This window comes from Zingiber officinale, chromosome 2B, assembly GCF_018446385.1.
Source record: "Zingiber officinale cultivar Zhangliang chromosome 2B, Zo_v1.1, whole genome shotgun sequence".
Lineage (NCBI taxonomy): Eukaryota > Viridiplantae > Streptophyta > Magnoliopsida > Zingiberales > Zingiberaceae > Zingiber > Zingiber officinale.
Genome location: NC_055989.1, coordinates 34,938,899 through 34,953,792, shown reverse-complemented (window position 1 = coordinate 34,953,792; position 14,894 = coordinate 34,938,899). Strand labels below are relative to the sequence as shown.

General features: G+C 41.9%; 1 pseudogene; it reads left to right on the top strand.

Moving 5' to 3' along the window:
* The first annotated feature begins 6,893 nt into the window (after nucleotides 1–6,893).
* LOC122048236 lies at nucleotides 6,894–14,641 on the top strand (annotated as a pseudogene).
* Nucleotides 14,642–14,894: the final 253 nt, after the last annotated feature.

The following is a 14,894-nucleotide window of genomic DNA, read 5'->3' as shown; positions in this document are numbered from 1 at the left end:
CTCAAACTTGAACTCGACGATGTAACGAGGTTCGGAGATGAAACTCCTACTCCTCGGCGTGTCTGTAAGGTGGACGAAGCCTATCAATCCGTCGGTGGATGAGTCCCCGGAAAACCGGCTAATAAGAACTCCTTCTGGGTGGAGAAACCTCGCCACAATGTTTTGCAAAAGCAATACAGGAGTAGAAAGCAGCAAGAAGCAAAATACAATACAAATGTATGAAACACCTTCGCTTACTTGCCTTCTCTTCGACTGGATGAAGCAGCAGCTTCACAAGATGCCTACAACAGCAGGAACCAGCCGATGAAGCTCACACGAAGCTTCAAGCAGAAGCGAGCTCAGCAAAGCTCAAATCACAGCAGTGAAGAAGAACAGCAGCTCTGTTCCAAGGAGAAAGAAGAAGAAGAATCAGACCAGAAGAAGTTTTCTGTAGCAGCCCTCAGCCTCTTTTATATCTGCATCCACCTGCGAAGAAGAAGACAAAAGACAGCAGAAGACAGAAGACCGTTGTGAGCCAACGGATAGTTCTGGTCGGTAGCGTCCCTGATCGGTCCCGGGACCGATCAGCTTCTGATCGGTCCAGGACCGATCAGCATGATATCCCTTCCTTTCTCCGAACTTCTTGCCTTCGATCATTGTTTCTGATCGGTCGCAAACCGATCGATAACACTCGAGAGCTCTTGTTTGTTCTTGATCGGTCACCGGACCGATCCGGATACTCATGTATCGATCGATCCACCGATCGATCCGAGCTTGGTTTTGCCCAAACCAAGTCCTAAACCTTCAAACCAACATCCGTCAACCTTGACCTGTTGGTACATCATGCTTAGCATCCGTCACCCTTGACCTGCTAAGACTCCCCACCAAGTGTCCGGTCAATCCCTTTGACCCACTTGGACTTTTCTCTTCGTGTCAAGTATCCGGTCACTCCCTTGGCCTACTTGACCTTCTCAACACCAGATTTCCAATCAACCTTGATCCATCTGGATTTTTCCTTGCCCGGCTTCACTCACCAGGACTTCCCAATTGCCTGGCTTCACTCACCAGGACTTTCCCTTGCCTGGCTTCACTCACCAGGACTTTCACCAACTGCCTGGCTTCACTCACCAGGACTTTCACTTTCACCTAGCTTCACTCACTAGGGTTTTCACCTGGCTTTACTCACCAGGATTTCCAACTGCCTGGCTTCACTCACCAGGACTTTCCCACTGCCTGGCTTCACTCACCAGGACTTATCCGTCTGCCTGGCTTCACTCACCAGGACTTTCCACATCCGGTCCAGAGAACGAGCTACCGAGCCCTCTCTGACCACAGTTCGGAGAACGAGCTACCGAGCCCTCTCCGACTTCCCATGTGCCAAGCTTCCATACTTGGACTTCTCCGTGCCAAGTCTCCATACTTGGACTTTTCCCGTGCCAAGCTCCCTGCTTGGACTTTTCACCATGCCAAACTCCCTGCTTGGACTTTTCCCATGTCAATCTCCCTGCTTGGACTTTTCCCGTGCCAAGCTTCCTGCTTGGACTTTTCCGAGTCAGGTCAACTCACCTCGGGTCAACCAGGTCAACCTTGACCACGGGTTGCACCCACAATCTCCCAAGCTTGTATCCTTGTAAAACATCAAGATACAACTTTTCTGTTCACGTCAAACATAACTCATCAAACATCAAAACACAACTCGAGTCAAGTCAACTCGAGTCTGGTCAACCAGGTCAACCTTCACCTAAGGTTGCACCAACAATCTCCCCCTTTTTGATGTTTGACAAAACCCATAATCAAACCCATAATCAAGTTAGGTTAACCCGATAACCTAACTTAGGTTTTCCAATGTTCTTCCCTGAACATTTTCTATTCTCCTCAAACTTACACTCTCCCCCTTTTTGACACACATCAAAAAGAGTGAATCAAGGTCAAGAGTTTCTTCCTAATGAAAGTCTCATACCTTTCATTGAAACTCTTAATTTCCCCCTTGATACTAAGGTCAACAATTAACTTAGTGATAATCCCATATCACTCAAGTCTTTAGGAGTAAAAATTCCCCCTAGAAGTCAACTCCCCCTTGACTAATAGGTAAAACTCCCCCTAAAGATCAACTCCCCCTTGACCATTGCACCAACAATGTCTTGGAGAGTTTCAAACCTTTAGAACTCTAAAACACCACTTCCATAGCTGCAATTTCAGACAAACAGTCGAAATTCAGCAGGTTGGCACGCCCTGATCGGTCACCAAACCGATCAGGCTCCCTCTGGATCGGTCACAGTGACCGATCCAGGCTCCCCTAGACCGATTAGAAACCCTTCTGATCGGTCCACAAACCTGATAAAGGTCTGATAAGTTCTAATTTCTCTCCACGTAATTCAGAAACCTCTAGAAAATTACAGAAAATTTCAAAAATTGTGAAATTTTGAGGATACATTCCTCATACCACATACTATCATAGAAAAATAGTTTTCTATGAAAATAACTTCCATTTTCAAAACTTGATACAAAGTTCGAAAAACTTTGAAAAAGTTCAAGTTAACTTATCTTTGTATCAACTTGTCTCAATGATGAATGCTATCACTAGAAAAGCTTCATCAAGGTTTTTCAAATCAATTTTGAAATGATTTTAAATCATTTAATTTAGGACCACAATCTTTGGGCTAAATGTACATGACTTGTACATAAGCTTTCCCTATGATCCCCAATTTTGAATTAGGCTCATCTAGGTACAAGAACTATGCACCTTGTTCCTAACTCATCATCCTAATATCTCACACACATCTAAGGTGTATCAAACACATCCAAGTCAATTTTGATGTGAGATATGGGTTTATGTTATCTTAGGCTAAGGTCTCATGCATTTTCTAAACATCAATTTGATCTCCATATCAAATTATGTTTTTAACCTTAAATCAATTTCATTGATTATAAATGCAAGAAATGATGACATGGCATAAAATGATATCATACATAATAACATGTGCCAATGTCATGATGTCATGGCATAAAGTATGAAACTTAAATAAAGCATGACATATAAATAACCTAAGCATTATCATGACATTTTAAATGATCATAAATTAAATATGATGTCATGACATGACATATGGCAAACAATATATGGCAAATAACATGTCAAGATATAGAAAATACCTAATTCTAGCCTTAGTTGCCATTTTTGATAATTTTGATCATTTTACCATAAGTTCTATATTCCTAAGTGTAATAGACCTAAAATCATATCCTCAAGACTTTTAGATCACTATGTGCCAATTAGATTGACTCTAGACAACTCCTCAAATTTGATTGGCACATTCTAATCACCTTAGGAATAATTTTCCATTTCATTTTCAAGGCTTGATTACACCTTGAAAATTCCTAAAGTGCCACCTTTTGCCATGATTAGGTTAACTACCTAGTCAAGTAAGGTTGGCACACCCTAACTAATCTAGCGTGATGGAATCACGCTCCTAGGAACCCAATACCTATTTGAGCTCATTGGGTTCACTAAATATTCACTAGAGATGACTTCCCTAGTAACCCTCCTAATGACCCTCCTAGGCTTTAAAGCCTTGGTCATTTGGGACTCATCAAGATCAACTCTAGGGGTGACTCCCCTTGTGACCTTGGTGATGGTCTTCCTAGCCCTAGATTTTGTTCCATAATCGAATGGAACATTGTGATAAGTGGGCTTGACCACTTGGGACTTAGGTTTGTGACCCAAACCTTTCATGTCCTTGGACTTGGGTTTTTGACCCTTAGACCCTAGAGTTAACTTCTCTAAATTTTTAAGGGTCTTTTCTAAAGTGTCAAGTCTTGACCTCAAGACTTGATTCTCCTTTTCTAATACCTCAAGTTTTAATTTGTCATTGTTCTTTGAGGTACTCCTAGGCATATGTCTAGTTGTTTTGGGATTCCTACCTAGGTTTTCCTTAGCCTTAGATGGGTTAATTCTAGGGTTGGCTTTCCTAGTGTTATCCTTATCTAGGCTCACATGTTTGGCACCTAAGCACGTGTATCGATTTCTAATGTTATCATGCTTACCATTATTAACAATAGCAATAAGGCTACTAGCATGTGTCTTATTATTATTGCAATAATGTGCCTTAGAGATTACCTTAGGGTTTGCCTTAGCTCCCCCTATCGATGTGCTCGTCTTCTTGTCCTTGTGAGGTTGCCTCCCCCTCGGACATTGGCTCCGATAATGTCCCCTTCGCTTGCATTGGAAGCACACCACGTGCTTCTTGCTCTTGCGTATCGGGACTCCGGCTTCCTTGATCTTTGGCGCCGGTGGAGTCTTCCTAACCCTCTTTGGACATTTACTCTTGTAATGTCCAAATTCCCTACACTCAAAGCATAATATATGCAATTTACTAGAACTTAAATTGTTTGAGTTACCTAGGGTTGAGGTGGGATGTAAGCTCTCTCCTTCATCCCTTCCGGAGGTAGACGCTTCTTCTTCTTGCTCCAAACTTGAAGAAGAACTCTCCTCCTCTTCTTCTTTAGATGTTGAGTAGCCCTCAACTTCTAAATCCATCCCTCCATGATGTGAACTCCTTGGCTCACTTGACTCCTCTTCATGGCTTGAAGTGGAGTTCCCCTCATGGAACTTTGCCAAGTTATTCCACAACTCCTTGGCATCGTTATATCCACCTATCCTACACAAAACATCATTAGGTAAAGAAAATTCAAAAATTTTCAATACCTCATCGTTGACTAGGGATTTGTGGACTTGTTCCTTGGTCCACTCCTTCTTCTCTAGGGTTTCTCCTTTCTTGTCCATCGGAGGCTTGAAACCTAATTGAACACAACTCCAATTTTCAAGGTTAGTCATAAGAAAGTACTTCATTCTTACCTTCCAAAACGCGAAGTCGTCGCGATCGTAGAAAGGTGGAATTGTGACGTCTTCTCCAAATAACTCCATTCTCTAGCTCGTGCTCCCCCGGGTGTTGATCCAACGAAGAGCGACCTCGCTCTGATACCACTTGTTAGTATCGATGGTCGCGGCTAGAGAGGGGGGGTGTGAATAGCCGACCCCAAATTGCTCATTTCTTCCTACGATTAGAGTTAGCGCAGCGGAAATAACTAAATAGAAACGAAAAGAGGAAAGATCAAACCTCAAACTTGAACTCGACGATGTAACGAGGTTCGGAGATGAAACTCCTACTCCTCGGCGTGTCCGTAAGGTGGACGAAGCCTATCAATCCGTCGGTGGATGAGTCCCCGGAAAATCGGCTAATAAGAACTCCTTCTGGGTGGAGAAACCTCGCCATAATGTTTTGCAAAAGCAATACAGGAGTAGAAAGCAGCAAGAAGCAAAATACAATACAAATGTATGAAACACCTTCGCTTACTTGCCTTCTCTTCGACTGGATGAAGCAGCAGCTTCACAAGATGCCTACAACAGCAGGAACCAGCCGATGAAGCTCACACGAAGCTTCAAGCAGAAGCGAGCTCAGCAAAGCTCAAATCACAGCAGTGAAGAAGAACAGCAGCTCTGTTCCAAGGAGAAAGAAGAAGAAGAATCAGACCAGAAGAAGTTTTCTGTAGCAGCCCTCAGCCTCTTTTATATCTGCATCCACCTGCGAAGAAGAAGCCAGAAGACAGTAGAAGACAGAAGACCGTTGTGAGCCAACGGATAGTTCTGGACCGATCAGCATGCATGTCCCTTCTTTTTCTCCCGAACTTCTTGCCTTCTGATCGTTGTTTCCTGATCGGTCTGCAGACCGATCAGATAACACTCAGTAGGCTACTGTTTGGTTACTGATCGGTCACCAGACCGATCCAGATACCCAGTGTATCACTGGATCGATCCACTGATCGATCCAGAGCTTGGTTTTTGCCCAAACCAAGTCCCAAACCTTCCAAACCAACATCCGGTCAACCTTGACCTGTTGGTACATCATGCTTAGAATCCGGTCACTCCCTTGACCTGCTAAGACTCTCCACCAAGTGTCCGGTCAATCCCTTTGACCCACTTGGACTTTTCTCTTCGTGTCAAGTATCTGGTCACTCCCTTAACCTACTTGACCTTCTCAACACCAGATTTCCGATCAACCTTGATCCATCTGGATTTTTCCTTGCCCGGCTTCACTCACCAGGACTTCCCAATTGCCTGGCTTCACTCACCAGGACTTTCCCTTGCCTGGCTTCACTCACCAGGACTTTCACCAACTGCCTGGCTTCACTCACCAGGACTTTCACTTTCACCTAGCTTCACTCACTAGGGTTTTCACCTGGCTTTACTCACCAGGATTTCCAACTGCCTGGCTTCACTCACCAGGACTTTCCCACTGCCTGGCTTCACTCACCAGGACTTATCCATCTGCCTGGCTTCACTCACCAGGACTTTCCACATCCGGTCCAAAGAACGAGCTACCGAGCCCTCTCTGACCACAGTTCGGAGAACGAGCTACCGAGCCATCTCCGACTTCCCATGTGCCAAGCTTCCATACTTGGACTTCTCTGTGCCAAGTCTCCATACTTGGACTTTTCCCGTGCCAAGCTCCCTGCTTGGACTTTTCACCATGCCAAACTCCCTGCTTGGACTTTTCCCATGCCAAGCTCCCTGCTTGGACTTTTCCCGTGCCAAGCTTCCTGCTTGGACTTTTCCGAGTCAGGTCAACTCACCTTGGGTCAACCAGGTCAACCTTGACCACGGGTTGCACCCACAATCTCCCAAGCTTGTATCCTTGTAAAACATCAAGATACAACTTTTCTGTTCACGTCAAACATAACTCGTCAAACATCAAAACACAACTCGAGTCAAGTCAACTCGAGTCTGGTCAACCAGGTCAACCTTCACCTAAGGTTGCACCAACAGTATTCATCCCCCGAAATTCGACGAAGACTTCGCTACATGGAAATGCTGAATGGAGGTATTTTTCAAAACAGAATTTGATATTCTTTTAGTTATGAAATATGGTTTTGCAGTCCCTAAAAACAAGGAAGAATACAACTGGATGAAAAAGGAACGAGCTGACTTTGTGGCCAATGGAAATGCAGAGTTCCATCTGCTCAGCGTTATGCCACCCCAGGAGGTAAGTCGGATCGGAAGCTACGACTCCACCAAAGACCTTTGGGAAAAATTTCTGGAGCTCCACAAAGGCACCTCAGAAGCGAAGTTAGCAAGCCACGACTTTCTTCGGACTCAGCTTACAAATCTTCGGATGAACAAGGCGAGAAGGTAGTGCAACTCCAAGCAAGAATCAAGGAACTAATAACTCAACCGAACAACCTCGGAGAATCGGTAACAAATCGAGACTCGATCCAGTATGCGCTCAACGCCTTCCCAAGAACTCCAGAATGAGCGTACTTAGTAGATGCATACTATATCTCTAAGGATTTTGAGGTAAATACGTTAGAAGATTTATTCTCTACCTTCGAACTTCACGAATCTTGAATTGTAGAACCTAAATAAATAGAGAAGTCAAATCTCAATGTTGCCCTACAAGTCGAGATGGGTGATCCCGATTCTGAAGCGTCAATCGACGAAACTGAAGCGACGCTATTGGTAAGAAAGTTAAATAAGTTTATTAAGACTAAAAAATTTAGATCGTAGTCGAGAAAGCATCAAAGCAACAGAAGGATGATCCGATGCTACAACTGCAACAAGGAAGGGCACATCAAGGATGACTTCCCAAAATTAAAGAAAAAGGATAAGGAGTAGTCTCAAAGACCGACGTCCTCTAAACGAAAGAGTCTAAAGGCTACATGGGATGAATCATCATCCTCCGAATCAGAAGTCGAAGCCTTCTCAGGAGTAGCACTGATGGCTAACCATCAAATTGAAGAAGAAATCAGCTCAGAGATGAGCATAGATGAAGGGGGAGAATTATCAGAAGAAAGCTACGATGAAGGGGGGAGCATCAGAAATAGAGGTAAGTAAGGTACACACTCTAACCCTTAAACAGTCTTTTCATTTTATCAAAATTTTTACAAAAGACTTAGTAAAATCAGAAAAAGAAATTGCTGACTTAAAATTAATGTTAAATAATTTAAAATCAGAAAATGATAATTTGAAAATGTGAATTGAAAATATGAAAACTGATGCATGCTTTAAACCAAACAAATTTCAAAAATCAAAGCTTAGAATTTATGGAAAGTTGAATTGTTATATTAGAAAACATCAGGGACAACTTAGGAAAGTTTCCAAAAGTTATGTACCTCCTAAATAGTTGATTAATCCAGTAGGAAGGAATCTATACTGGGTTCTAAAATCTTTTCTAGATTAAATTTTTGAAAGTTAGTGCTTTCAGCAAGAAAAATTAAACAGTTAATTTCTTTATGAGGCTTTATCTATGAAAGTGGTTGTTGCTCCAATAACCAAGAAGGCCTAGTGCCTCACCACTGCCTGGAAGCCAAAATATTAAAATAAAATATTTAATTAACTTACTGATAAAGCATGAAAATAGAAACTAGATAATGCTTTAATAAGTTTTTTTTGAAAATTTCACAAAAATATTTTGTTTAAATTGCTTAAAGGTTAGAGTTCTTTGTTGACTTAGAATTTATATTGAAAAATTCCTACCCGTTTTTGCTGTGATCAAAGGGGGAGAGAGAGGAACAAGTTTAGGGGGAGTTAATATTTTTTAAAAATTAGTACTTAAAAAATTTTTGGATAGGAACAAGTTAATATATTTTTTTACTTAGAAAATTACAAATTCTATTATTGCAATCTGTATACTTAAAATGTTAGTTTAGTAATTTCTTTAAATTACTTCGTATCTGTTTTTTCCTAACTTGAACTTGGGTTGATGCACATCAAAAAGGGGGAGATTGTTGGTCCCCGTGGTTGTTTTGATATGATCAACTAAGTTAGGTTAGGTCCTGTTTGGTTTTGATCCCTGTGTCTAAGTGTGCAGGAGTTTAGGAGCGCAAGAAGTTGAGCGGAAGACGCAGCTAGCAAGAAGGACGACACGGGAAGGGAGCCGACAGGCTCGGTGCGTCTGAAGGACGAAAGAGCTGCGGAAGAGTACACTGGTGGATGAGAAGAACGTGCACGACGTTCGAGGGATGAGAAGCCGGGGCGGAAGCCTGCTCGAGGAGAAGGCCGAAAATTGAGTTCGGGTGAGCCCTATTTTGGTTGGCCATAATCACCCAAGTAATCGAAACTTTGGAAACTAAAGAGAAGATGAAGAAATGCTGGAAAAGCAGCTGGAGGCGCCTTGGAGGTGCCTCTACCCTCTCAGCTTGAGGGGGTCATCAACAGCATTGAGGGTGCCCTCAATGCCCTTGAGGGCGCCCTCGACTGGGTCAATTCGTTCGTTTGTGCGTAAATAAATTTTTATCCGCTTATCCCCTTGGAGGCGCCCTCAACCCCTTTGGAGACGCCCGCAAGACTCGAGATAGGATTTCTAGAAACTATATAAAGGCCCCTGGAGCTAGGAATTAATCATTCAACTCAGTATTCAATTTCCTAGTAACTCTTGAGCTCTCTAAGTGTGTAAAAGGCTTCTTCACCTTCAGAGAAGGAGATTCTTAGTGCGTTGTTCAACTGTCTTGTATTAACAACCATCTAGGTTGTAACCAAGTCAAATTGTTGCGTCTCTTATTTTATGTTTCTTTTATTTTATTTGTTATTATTTTATTATTTCTATTTTAGAGTTGAAAGATTGAGGAGGGTATTTCCTTATTGCAAGCAATTTACCCCTTCCCTCTTACCGGCCCCGCTGCACCAACACAAGTTTCCTTCGACATGAGGTATACAAGTCATCATGGTCATGGAGACTTATACTTTGACATCTTAAGTAATCATCTCATTGAGGTGTGGACATGGGATGATTAGATATAAGTTGAAGTGTCCGAAGGTATTTGGATAGCCCACAGAGGATTCACTGTTACTTGTGAGGGGAAGTATACCCTATGGCCACTCGTTAAGATTATTACTCAAAGTCATTGGCCAAAGCATCACTTGTTAAGAGGATGAGACTCTTATACACATGTACGAGTAATTTGAATCTGTAGAATGAGAAAGTATTACTTGGGCTAGGTGTGATGTAGTCAACCTAGTGGGGACACGACACATAGACCATATCCTGAACCAAGTGGGTATAAGACGAGTGAAAGGAACGAGGCACGACTCACTGTAGCTGCTGAAGGGTTCAAAATTAATTCTAAAATCAACTATGATTTTTCGACTAATTAGGGATTATGATGTACTACTAGGTGTCACTCATGATCGTTCTATAATTAATTAGTTAATTATGCACGACCAAGATAAATTCGGAACCTATTGGGTTACACGCACTAACGAGTCTCTAAAAGATGTAAAACAAGTTAAAGTATAAGATTCTTAGATCAAGAGATAAATATTTGATTGGACCATACATAAGATAAATATGGAAATATTTGTCGCAATAGAAGCACGGATGAGTTATATCTCTTATGGAAGAGTTGGACCATATTTGGTTTAATCATGAATTAGTGATGAACCAACTTGGTTTAGTTGTGAAACAGACCAAGGGGTTAATAGGCTATTTTTTGATTAAGGAACAATAGGTTGGATTTGGGCTTTCTAATCAAACTAATTAATGACGGCTATATATTGATATGGTTGAGAGAAGATTATACACATGAAATCATTAATTGACTTGTAAAGTTTTTGGAAAACCTTAACCTAATTTCTCTTCTACTCTCCCTCTCCCCTTCTCTTTGTCGCTGGCCACACAACAACAAGGAGAAGTTTTTTCCTTGTTGCCGTGACCACCATAAAGGAGAAAACTCTCCCTTGTGTGCTTCTCTTCTTCCTCTTGATTCCTCTTCTTCGCTCGTGGTTAGTAACTTTCGAAGGAAAGACTTATACTCAAGGAGTTGTCTTGAAGAGCTCGGCGTGAATACGAATAGAGGCGATGTTCAACAACGTTGCTACGGTTGATGTCTTTCTTGTTACAGGTCATCCATAAGGTACACTTAGCGTAAATTTACTTTTCATAAAAATTTAATTATATGATTATGTTTGACATGTTATATCCTTGTATGTGTGTGGTGTGTGTGATGTAATAATTTAGGTATTATTATTATTTTATTTTCTACTGCGCATGTTTACAAAACGTGTTTTAGCATACACCACATCGAGCATATCCCAACAAAAACCCTACCTTCATTTACCTTTACTATAGGCACGAAGGTGGAAGGTCCACGTAAGCTGTCATGTAAGCTCTAAGCGAGTTGCATAGACGACCACACGAGCAAAGTGTCGCCTGCTGGCCAGCTACACGAATGGGATGTTATAGTAAGGGTGACAACTGTTGAGCCATACCTCTGACTCAATCTGGTTGTTAGCCCAATATCATTCTCAAGGTAAGCAACCTTACTAGATTAGTTTCAAGTCAAGGACTGTCAGAGCTTGAGATCAAAGGGGACCCACTCGCCAGGAGGTTAAGATCAAAGGGGACCCACTCAGCCAGGATTTCTCGTCATTTAGGAACCACTATAATTGTCTGAGTATGGGAGGTCAGTGTCAAATAGGGTCTGATTGCTATGAAAACGTTGGTTAAGTCATGGGGCTTAGATAGGACAATGACCCAATTTGATTTACTTGGGCTATATCAATAACTTATTGGGAAAGTATTTATATAAATTGGGCCAAGTTTTCTCTATATGAAATCACAATAAAAATATGTATATCTGTTTAAAAAATTAATAAATCAAATCAATCTGTTTGTAAGATGCAACGGTTGGAATTATGTCCTCCCTCTAATTATATGATGAATCTAATGTATTTACAATTAAAAATAGTCCTTTGCTTTTCTTTTTATTTTTCATTTTTGAAGATGTCATACAGTGGCGGAGGCAAGCGGGCGCGGGGGTGTGCGGAAGCACCCCTTGCTCCAGAAAATTCCACTAGCAAACTACAGATTACAACAAAGAAGACGGCCACCGCTTCCACGCCTAGCTTATCGACCTCTGTGCCAACTCCGGACAGCTCCACTGCACCCTCCTCATCTTCACCAACGTCTGCCGCCACTCCAGCGTCATCGCCTAGACGTCTGTCATCGCCCACATCTCCCACTCCTGCCGACCCCTCGATGCCCTCTCCCTCTTCGCTCAGCTCCACGCCTTCGCCGACCTTGCTCCCAACTCCCACACCTTCTCTGTCATCCTTCCCGCTTGCACTGGTGCCGACATAGACCGCTTCGGCCGCTAGGTCCATGCCCTCGCTCTCCTGCACGGCGCCGCGACTCCGTCTATGTCGCCAGTGCCTTGACCGACATGTACATGAAGTGCGGCCGCATCATGGATTTTCTGAAAGGTGTTCGACGAAATGGCTGTGAGGAATCTCGTCTCTTGGAACGCGTTGATTGTTGGGCTCGTCCACATCAAGCTGTTCTATGACACTATGGAGGCTTTTCGCTCATTGTTGAACGATGATGGGTCCTTGCCCGAATCAGTTGAGCTTGCCCAACATGTTGAGTGCCAGGGGCGGTCCGGGGCAAAATTATAAATTGGACCATTTGGGCCCTCCCTCTTGCATTAATTTGAAAAATCAAATATATATTAAAAAATTAATTAAATATCATAATCAAAATAAACTAAAATATGTAATTGAAGAAACTATATATTAGATAAAATTTTACATGATTTCTCAAAATAACTTATTCAACAATCAATATCACTTAAAATGTACTCTTCTTGCATTTTTTGAAGCAAAGTCATCAATTATATTGTCATATGAGATATCCTCCAATATGTCTTTTTCCATGCAAAGGATCGCTAAGCTATTCAATCTCTCTTGACTCATTGTAGTTCTCAAATAAGATTTCAATAATTTTAACTTTGAAAAACTCCTTTCAGCTGATGCTACAGTCACAGGAATAGTTAGTAAAATTTGATGGGCAACCACGATCATAGGGAAAATATCCATTTTCAATGCAAACTCTAAAATTTTAATGGTCGCCCAAGATTTATTTGTGTCACATGCTTCCAGAGTAGCATCTCTTACAACATTCGTAATTCCAAAAGTAGATCATATGCATCAATATCAGATATATCATCCTTTTTTTAGAGCAGATTCAAGATTCACACAATATTTTCTCAAATCATCTTCATCCAATGCCATTAATTGTTCTCCATTGAGCAAGAATCCAAACATCTCTTCAAAAGTATTCAATTGTTCAAATTTACTCCTCAACTCCATAAGAGCAATATCTACCACAACAAAAAAATAATCAGTCCTAAAATATCTCTTGCAAGTGAGAGCGGCTCAAGGGAGGGCACGGCAAGGGACGACGCCGTCGCGGGGAGCTTCGGAGTTCAGGCGCGATGAGGGAGGTCGCGACAAGAGGGAGGGCGAGAAAGGAATAGGGCGAGAGAGCTTCGCTTGAATCGACAAGAGGGCTAGGGCGAGAAAGCTTCGCTTGAATTGCTTCGGTGAGGAGGATTGAAGAATCGAGAAAATCTAATATATTTTTATATAATATATTAAAAAAAAATTAATGGGGCCCCACCCAAAGTGGGGCCCTGGGCAGGTGCCCTGCCTACCCACCACAAGGGCCGCCCTTGTTGAGCGCGTGCTCAAATGCGTGCAACATCAGATTTGGGAGAGCGGTGCACGGCTTGGCGGTTAAGCTTGAGTCGTCTTTGGCCTATGTGAGGAACTCACTCATTGACATGTACTGCAAATGTGGGTGCTTGGAAGAAGCTACAAAGGTGTTTGACAAATGCTCCACAGAGATGTTGTGACTTGGAATACTATGATGATGGGTTGGATCGAAAGTGATTGCCTCGAAGTTGCTTGTGGTTGTTTCCTACATATAATGGGACAGAGAGTTTTCCCAGATGAAACCTCCTTTTTTACCTTACGCCAAGCTTTGGCCATGCTAGATATAGTGGGAGAGGGAGTTTTCCCAGATGAAACCTCCTTTTTTACCTTACTCTAAGCTTTGGTCATGCTAGCTTCATGGGGTCAGGGTGCTGCAGTCCATTCCTTGATAGTGAAAACCGCGTGTGCCCAAAACCAATGTGATGGGAGCTCCTTGATCACCATGTATGCAAAATGCGGTAGGAAGATGCATATCAAACCTTTAATGAGGCAAAGGACCAGTTAAATGTGGTCCGCTTGGACATGATAACTGCTTTCCAACAACATGGGCATGAATACAAAGTGATCAAATTGTTTGATGAAATGGTAGATTTGGAGATCAACCTAGACTACATCACATTGTTAGTGTTCTATTAGCTTGCAACCACAATGAGCTTGTTGATCAGGGATTCAAGTACTATGCTTGCATGGTAGACTTGCTTGGATGAGCTGACCACTTGGATGAAGCAATGCAATCCATTGATGCAATGCCAATACAACCTAATTCATCTATATGGGGTGCTTTGCTTGTAGGTTGTAGGAAGTTTAGGAACTTAGAGCTCGGTAACAAAGTGGCACAAAAGCTCTTCAGGATCGAACCCCATAACTCTAGCAACTATGTATTATTTTCAAACATGTATGCATCCCATGGAATGTTGGAAGAAACTAAAGAGATAAGGAGACTGATGCAATTCAATGGGGGTGAGGAAGGAGACTGGATGCAGCTGAATAGACGTATCAAACAAGACGTTTGTTTTCACAGCGCATGACCAATCGCACCATGCTATAGACCATATATACGAAATGTTAGGGAGGTTGAACGAGTCAGTGAAGGCAAAAGATATGTACCTAACTGCGTAGCTTTCAGGAGCTACACCATTAGCACCCTTTTAAATTTTTATTTGGATCCACCATTGATGTCATATTAGTTTTTTTTAAAAAATTTTTAAGAAGGCCAAAACTTTTTTTTAAAAACTATTATTTAAAGGTGTCACAAAAGTTATTAATAAATACGTTTTTATTTTCAATTTATTTCCTAGGAAATAAAATCTAGACAGAAATTTTTCCATAAATTAAGACTTTTAGTTTTAAAACCTCACTATATTTTCCATTA